Here is a 6000-nt window from a genome sequence, read left to right on the forward strand (position 1 = left end):
ATACACTAAGCGTGTAGTGTCACAACCTATCATACAGGCAGTGGAGGGAAGGGGGAGAGAGTCATGAAAAGAATTATAAGCATCTATGGGAGGGAGGGGATGTAACAAAGCGAACATCCAAATTATGAAAAGAAGAGGGTCCTTGGATGGGAATTAAAAGAAAGAGACAGAGAATACATGTAGCCTAGTTGAAAATATCATGTTTGTTACATTGTAATAATTAATTTATAGATCTATAATTATATAGATTTATTTCTGTTTCTACACATAGATTATATAGGTAGGCATATATATATATATATATATAGAGAGAGAGAGAGATAGAGAGAGAGAGAGAGAGGCAATATACTATAAATACATATTGCAGAAGTGAATCTACTTCTTTTAATACAATCTAAATAATTTTTAATTAACACAGATATAATTTATTAGCAATAACATAGTGGTGTTTCTTAACGGTGCTCGATGTGTGCTGAAGGAGAAAGCACAAAAACTGCGTTTATTATAGGAGCATGAAGTGACCTGATTTATTTTAAAATAAAATCTTGACTATGAGTGGTAATTCAAAGAAACACAGCTATTTTTATAGTCCTTTAGTTGCAGAATAAGAATCTGCTTTCAGTTTTTTTGTAAGTTAAACCGTCACCAAATAAAAAAATAAAATAAAAATTTGACCTAGTTCCCGAATACGGTGTGCCTAATATAAGAATCTACTATATATATATATAATATACTAGACTATACTAACTAGTACTACATCTAGTAGATTAGATTAGATCTATCTATAGAGTATAGACTTATAGACTATAGAGACTCAGATCTAGATTCTAGTCTATGTATAGATTATAGATCTAGATCTAGATCTAATCTAGTAAAATCTAGGTCTAATTTAGTATAAGATAATAAGTATAATCATAATATTAATATAGATCTAGATCTAGACTAGATTCTAGTTATCATCATAGTATTTCTGACTTATTCTTAGATCTAGACTTATAGACTAGTAGATCTAGATCAATATAGTGTCAATAGTGACAATAGTTACAGTATAACTAGAATTAACTAGATTCTAGATCTAGATTTATAATGAATACAAAATAGTACAGACTAGTACTAGTACAGTGAATAGTGATAGTGACTAGTAGTCGATATCTCTATTATAGTCTATATAGAATATAGATCTACATCTAGTATGATCTAGACCAAGATTTAGATCTATACTAGACTATATAGACATAGAACTATATTGTTACTATATAGACTAGTCACTAGAATAGATTCTAGTCTAGATCTAAGGCAATATTTTATAGGCCTATTATACTATTATACTTAAACAGCTGTTTTTTTGTTGTTGTTTTTTTCCCTTTCAAATCAAATGCAAATCATAGGCATAATAAACGTCAATTTTTCATATCGCATAATAAAATTAAATTTTCTAACAGTATAGCATATTATAGGGTTAGCCGGTTTGTAGGCTAACTAGTCACTAATGGGTTCCACTGCAAATCGTTCAGACATTTCATTCACCGACCATTAAGTCAATTATATTAATTTGTTCACCCGACTATTCATTGATCTGACTATTCGTTCACCAGCAACTGGTTTAGGCTACAGACAACTTGTCTTGTTCACTGACAATTGGTTCACCGAAAAATCGTGCACCGACATAGCGTTCACGCGATAGTAACATAATATTGTTATATTCGCGTCGGCCGAGATGGTAAAGCGCTTGAATTCCGAACCGGGTTCGAATCCTGGTGAAGACTCGGATTTAATTTCGGGATCTTTGGACGCCTTTGAGTCCACCCAGCTCTGATGGGTACCTGACATTAGTTGGGGAAAAGTAAAGGCGGTTGCTCGTTGTGCTGGCCGCATGACACCTTCGTTAACCGTGGGCCACAGAAACAGATGACCTTTACATCATCTGCCCTCTAGATCGCAAGGTCTGAAAGGGGAACTATATTCGCGTCGTGTGTTTAATTTGTTTTTGGGGCTGAGTAGGTTTTATTGGGTAACTTCTGGAACATGACTTCTGTTTACCCGAGGTTTATAGGTAAACCGAAAGAGGCGGCAGCGTATGCAAATTCGTTGGCCGCGATCTGGAGATCATGGTCATAGTGAGCTAGCAGGGCACAATCATCGGCCTAGAGAAGCTCTGTTATGACCATTTTTTTTAGTTTTTGGATGGGATATTAGACGTCGATTGAACACATTGCCATCTGAGCGAAACCTGACGTAGATGCCTTCGTGCAATCTCTGCCTCATTTGACCCAGCATTACGCCAAAGAGGATTGCGAATAGAGTAGGATCATGTACCTACACAGAACTGCTTCACGCCATTTTCTATTGAGAAGTGATCAGACAGGTCACCATTGTGTCTGATCTGGCCTTTTGGTTCCACATGGCACTGCTTGAGAATGGATATGAACGTAGGTGGGCATCCGAGCCTGGTAAAAAATCCTCCACAAACCATCGCGACTGACCGTGTCGAAAGCCTTGGTGAGGTCCACAAAGGCAGCGTAAAGGTTTATGTTCTGCGCTTTGCATTGTTTTTGTAATTGTCACAGAACAAATATCATGCCAGATGTTCCTCTGCCGGCTTTAAAGTCATGTTGGCTCTTAGATAGCACCTCGACCACTAAAGAGTAAGAGTGGGTTAGTCGGTCGAGCAAGAATCGTGCAAAGATCTTTCCTGCTACTGACAGAAGTGTCATACCTCGATAGTTGGAGAAGTTAGACTTGTCACGCTTTTTGTATTGGGATATGATTACGGAAGTTCCGGTGGAACAATCCACTTCTTCCAGCGTAGAGCGAACAAGTCTGTTAGCCTTTCAGTTATGGCGACAACTCCCATTTTAATTATTTTAGCCGGAAGGCCATCAGAGCCAGGTGCTTTTTTTTTTTTTTTTTTTGTTTTGAAATTCTGTTTCAACTTCCTCAAATGTCGGTGTGTCATCGAGCTCCTCTCTCATAATTTTCTGAGGAATATTTGCCAGCGATTCCTCCGATACATACCTAGTCACCAAATAGCAGGCTAAAGATATATAGTGTTCTGTTCTGTTCAGCGATTTAGTATATCCGCCTTGCTAGTTAATACGGTGCAACCATCGGAAGATCTTTAGCGGCGCCGTAGTCTGGCACATCTAAGCGACTCATAGAAAGAGAATGTGTCAGCATGTCTCTGCATGTTTACGGACAGTTCAAGCCACCTTTTAGTTCCCGGACCATTATTTGCATAATATGACAAGAAGCTTTATATAGAGGCTGCCTTGTCATTAGGGGTCGCAAGAACAGAGCGATAGCAGTTGTCTTTTTTTTTTCTTTAACAGCTCTTGAATTTTCACATTGTTCTCATCAAACCCGTCTCTATTGGGTTTACTGCAGTATCCCGCGACTTTGGCTGTCACGTACTGAAATATTGTTTTTAGCTGGCTTCAGTTACTCACTGGATCATCGTCCTGCAGCTTTCTGAGATCAATCTCGTATAGAATTCTGAATCGCCTATCAAAATTTAGCTTTTTTGCCCTAAAAAAGCCATGCTTCTGTTTATTATCTTGATGGTGATGTGCAGCTTCGTTCGAAAAAACGTTGGTCCGTGTAACAGTCGGCGCTCAGCATTATTCTGGTGTGCACCACATCTTTAACATCGCACTGTCTCACTAGTATGTAATTACCATTTCATGCATCTAGACCATGATCTAGACCTATCAAATTCTAGTCTAGTTTTCGATTTCGCATTCATTACTGATCTAAGCAGATCCCAGTATATTACATTCAGTTATTGTGAAGATAGTTATAGGTCTACAAAAATAGAAAGTTTATAAAAGTTGATAAAATCTGCAAATCTAATCTAGATCTCATAGCCTACGTATGATGTAATGTATTGGACACATGGGAGTGTGCACATTCGAAATGAAATCCCTCTCCGCAGGGGGGGGGGGGGGTGTTGGAATTTTGTCTTTGTTTTTTTGTTTGTTTGTTTGATTTTGTTTATTTTAGGTAAGATTTTAATGTTAAACTATCACTTTCTCCAGCGCGACCAAATGGGTTTTGAGTTTAAAATCCCCTTCCAGGCAGATAGGCTCTTCTTGTAGAGGAAAGACTGTAGACACCTCGATGGGTTAAGGCTAAAGCACTATTTCCGGTATTTAAAAAAATGCATATTCTGAGGTATCTACAGTGCATTATCCTGCTTTTAAAAAGAAATTAGTTCAAAAACCAAATCTGCATTTCACTGCACTTTATTAATGGAGCCCAGCGACTGGTAGAAATTTGTAATCCCCCTCACCCCCCCTCTGGAGGGGTGTTTTAAACACAAAACACATCTTGGCTACCCTCATAGTATTTGGTGACTGTTGTATGCTTTAGTCTTTTATTTTATTGAAGAGGGAGTTTTAAACTCAAAATCACCCTTGGCTACGCTCATTGAATTTGGTGACTGTCGGTTATATATATATTACATTACGGACATAAGTGTAAAAAAGGGCCTACATATATAGTGAAGGTAAAAATGCTGCCTATAGTTAAGTAAGGGTTCATTTCAATTGTTCAGCTAGTTTGTTGTAAGATCCCAGACTGTAGTCAACTATCCCCTTGCTCGTCTCCGCCAACCGTGAATGGTGAAGAAGAAGATCCGGAGACTTAAACCTATTTGAAATAAGTCGGAGATTGTTGAGTTGCTTGGCAAGATGCATGAACAAATTAACAGGATGGGGAACAAGTTAGATGAAAGTGTATTGCAAGTGGAAGGTATAATACATCGAATTGATAAAATGGTGTCACAAGCGAAAGGAGGAATAGACTCGTTGGTGAAGGAGCAGTTGCCTGTAGGCTCGTTGGTAAAGGAGAAGTTGCATGGTTAATAGAACTGTGGCTGCACAAACAGTCGTGACGGAGACACTGGGAATGGAGCACCGTCTGTGACTGTGTCTTTGGGCAAGTCTTGCGGGTTTGACTTTCAAGACGACAAACGTGACAACATTTGCTGCGTAGATCTCAACGAGATGTATCGAATTGAAAGGAAAGAGACAAATGAAGAAACTAGAGAAGTCTGTTATGTGCCTGAAGCTTTTGTTCCTGGTATACCCATAACGAGTACCTCAATGAATTGGACAGATCAAGACAACTTGGGTCTGCGTCCAAACCTGTTGCTATGGACCTTAAAGATCTATATCTGTCTGCCAGTGCATTCGAGGGAGACTCAAATCTTAATAACTGCACAATGGCGTGTAGCAAGAACTGTACGGGCGGCGTCTCGAATGGTGATACTTGCTAATGTGTGGCAGAGAAGATACCAGCAAACTGTGTGGCAGAGAAGATACCTGCAAACTGTGTGGCAGATCAGATACCTGCAAACTGCGTGGCAGAGAAGATACCTGCAAACTGCGCATCAGAAGAGATCCCTGCAAAGAGCGTGGCATAGGAGATACTTGCAAAATGTATGGCAGAGGAGCTACCAGCTAACTGCATTGCTGGCATTAGGAGTTGAAGCAAAGATTAGATACGACCCGGACCTAGTCTCAAGAACAGACAGGTCAACTGGAGAAAGAGAAAGCGACAATGAAGGAAAACAGCGCAGATGGCTTCATGGGGAACACGCTGCCTGCCGTCTGTGGCTCCCATCAATCGACCTCCACCTGAACTGTCAAACCTCCACTGCACTGTTTTATTTCGGGACTAAAAGCATTATGGAGCTACCATAGACTTATATATAGATCTAGAAATTGAACATCAAAAATAAGAGTAGGCCTACTCTCGTCTCATAATTATTATTTTGCAATTTTCAGATACATAATCTAGAAAGATTTAGGTAAACAATCTATTTAAATGGGCATAAGATGATTAAAATCAAAAGACATGAATTATTTCGATTTAGGATTTTTGAAACAGTAGGCTAGGCCTATCTCATTGGAAACTAACAGGAAATGGCTTTGTTTCATAAATTAGCGTGAATATAAAGTTCTGTGATTAACAGCCCATTCTAAAGAAAATCCAAGAAAT

General features: G+C 38.8%; 1 protein-coding gene across 3 annotated transcripts in view; it reads right to left on the reverse strand.

Annotated features, from left to right (window-relative positions):
* The window catches only part of LOC106066135 (probable UDP-sugar transporter protein SLC35A4), a 33362-nt gene extending 31768 nt beyond the window's left edge, over window positions 1–1594 (reverse strand). The window contains exon 1 of one of the 3 annotated variants that reach the window (XM_056039982.1): window positions 1561–1594. The gene's annotated coding sequence lies outside the window, so the exon portion shown is untranslated. Of the gene's footprint in view, window positions 1–1329; window positions 1412–1560 lie in introns of those variants that run through there. The other 2 variants (XM_056039973.1, XM_056039961.1) reach the window with 2 other exon arrangements.
* Window positions 1595–6000: the final 4406 nt, after the last annotated feature.

Source organism: Biomphalaria glabrata, chromosome 1 (genome assembly GCF_947242115.1).
Source record: "Biomphalaria glabrata chromosome 1, xgBioGlab47.1, whole genome shotgun sequence".
NCBI lineage: Eukaryota > Metazoa > Mollusca > Gastropoda > Planorbidae > Biomphalaria > Biomphalaria glabrata.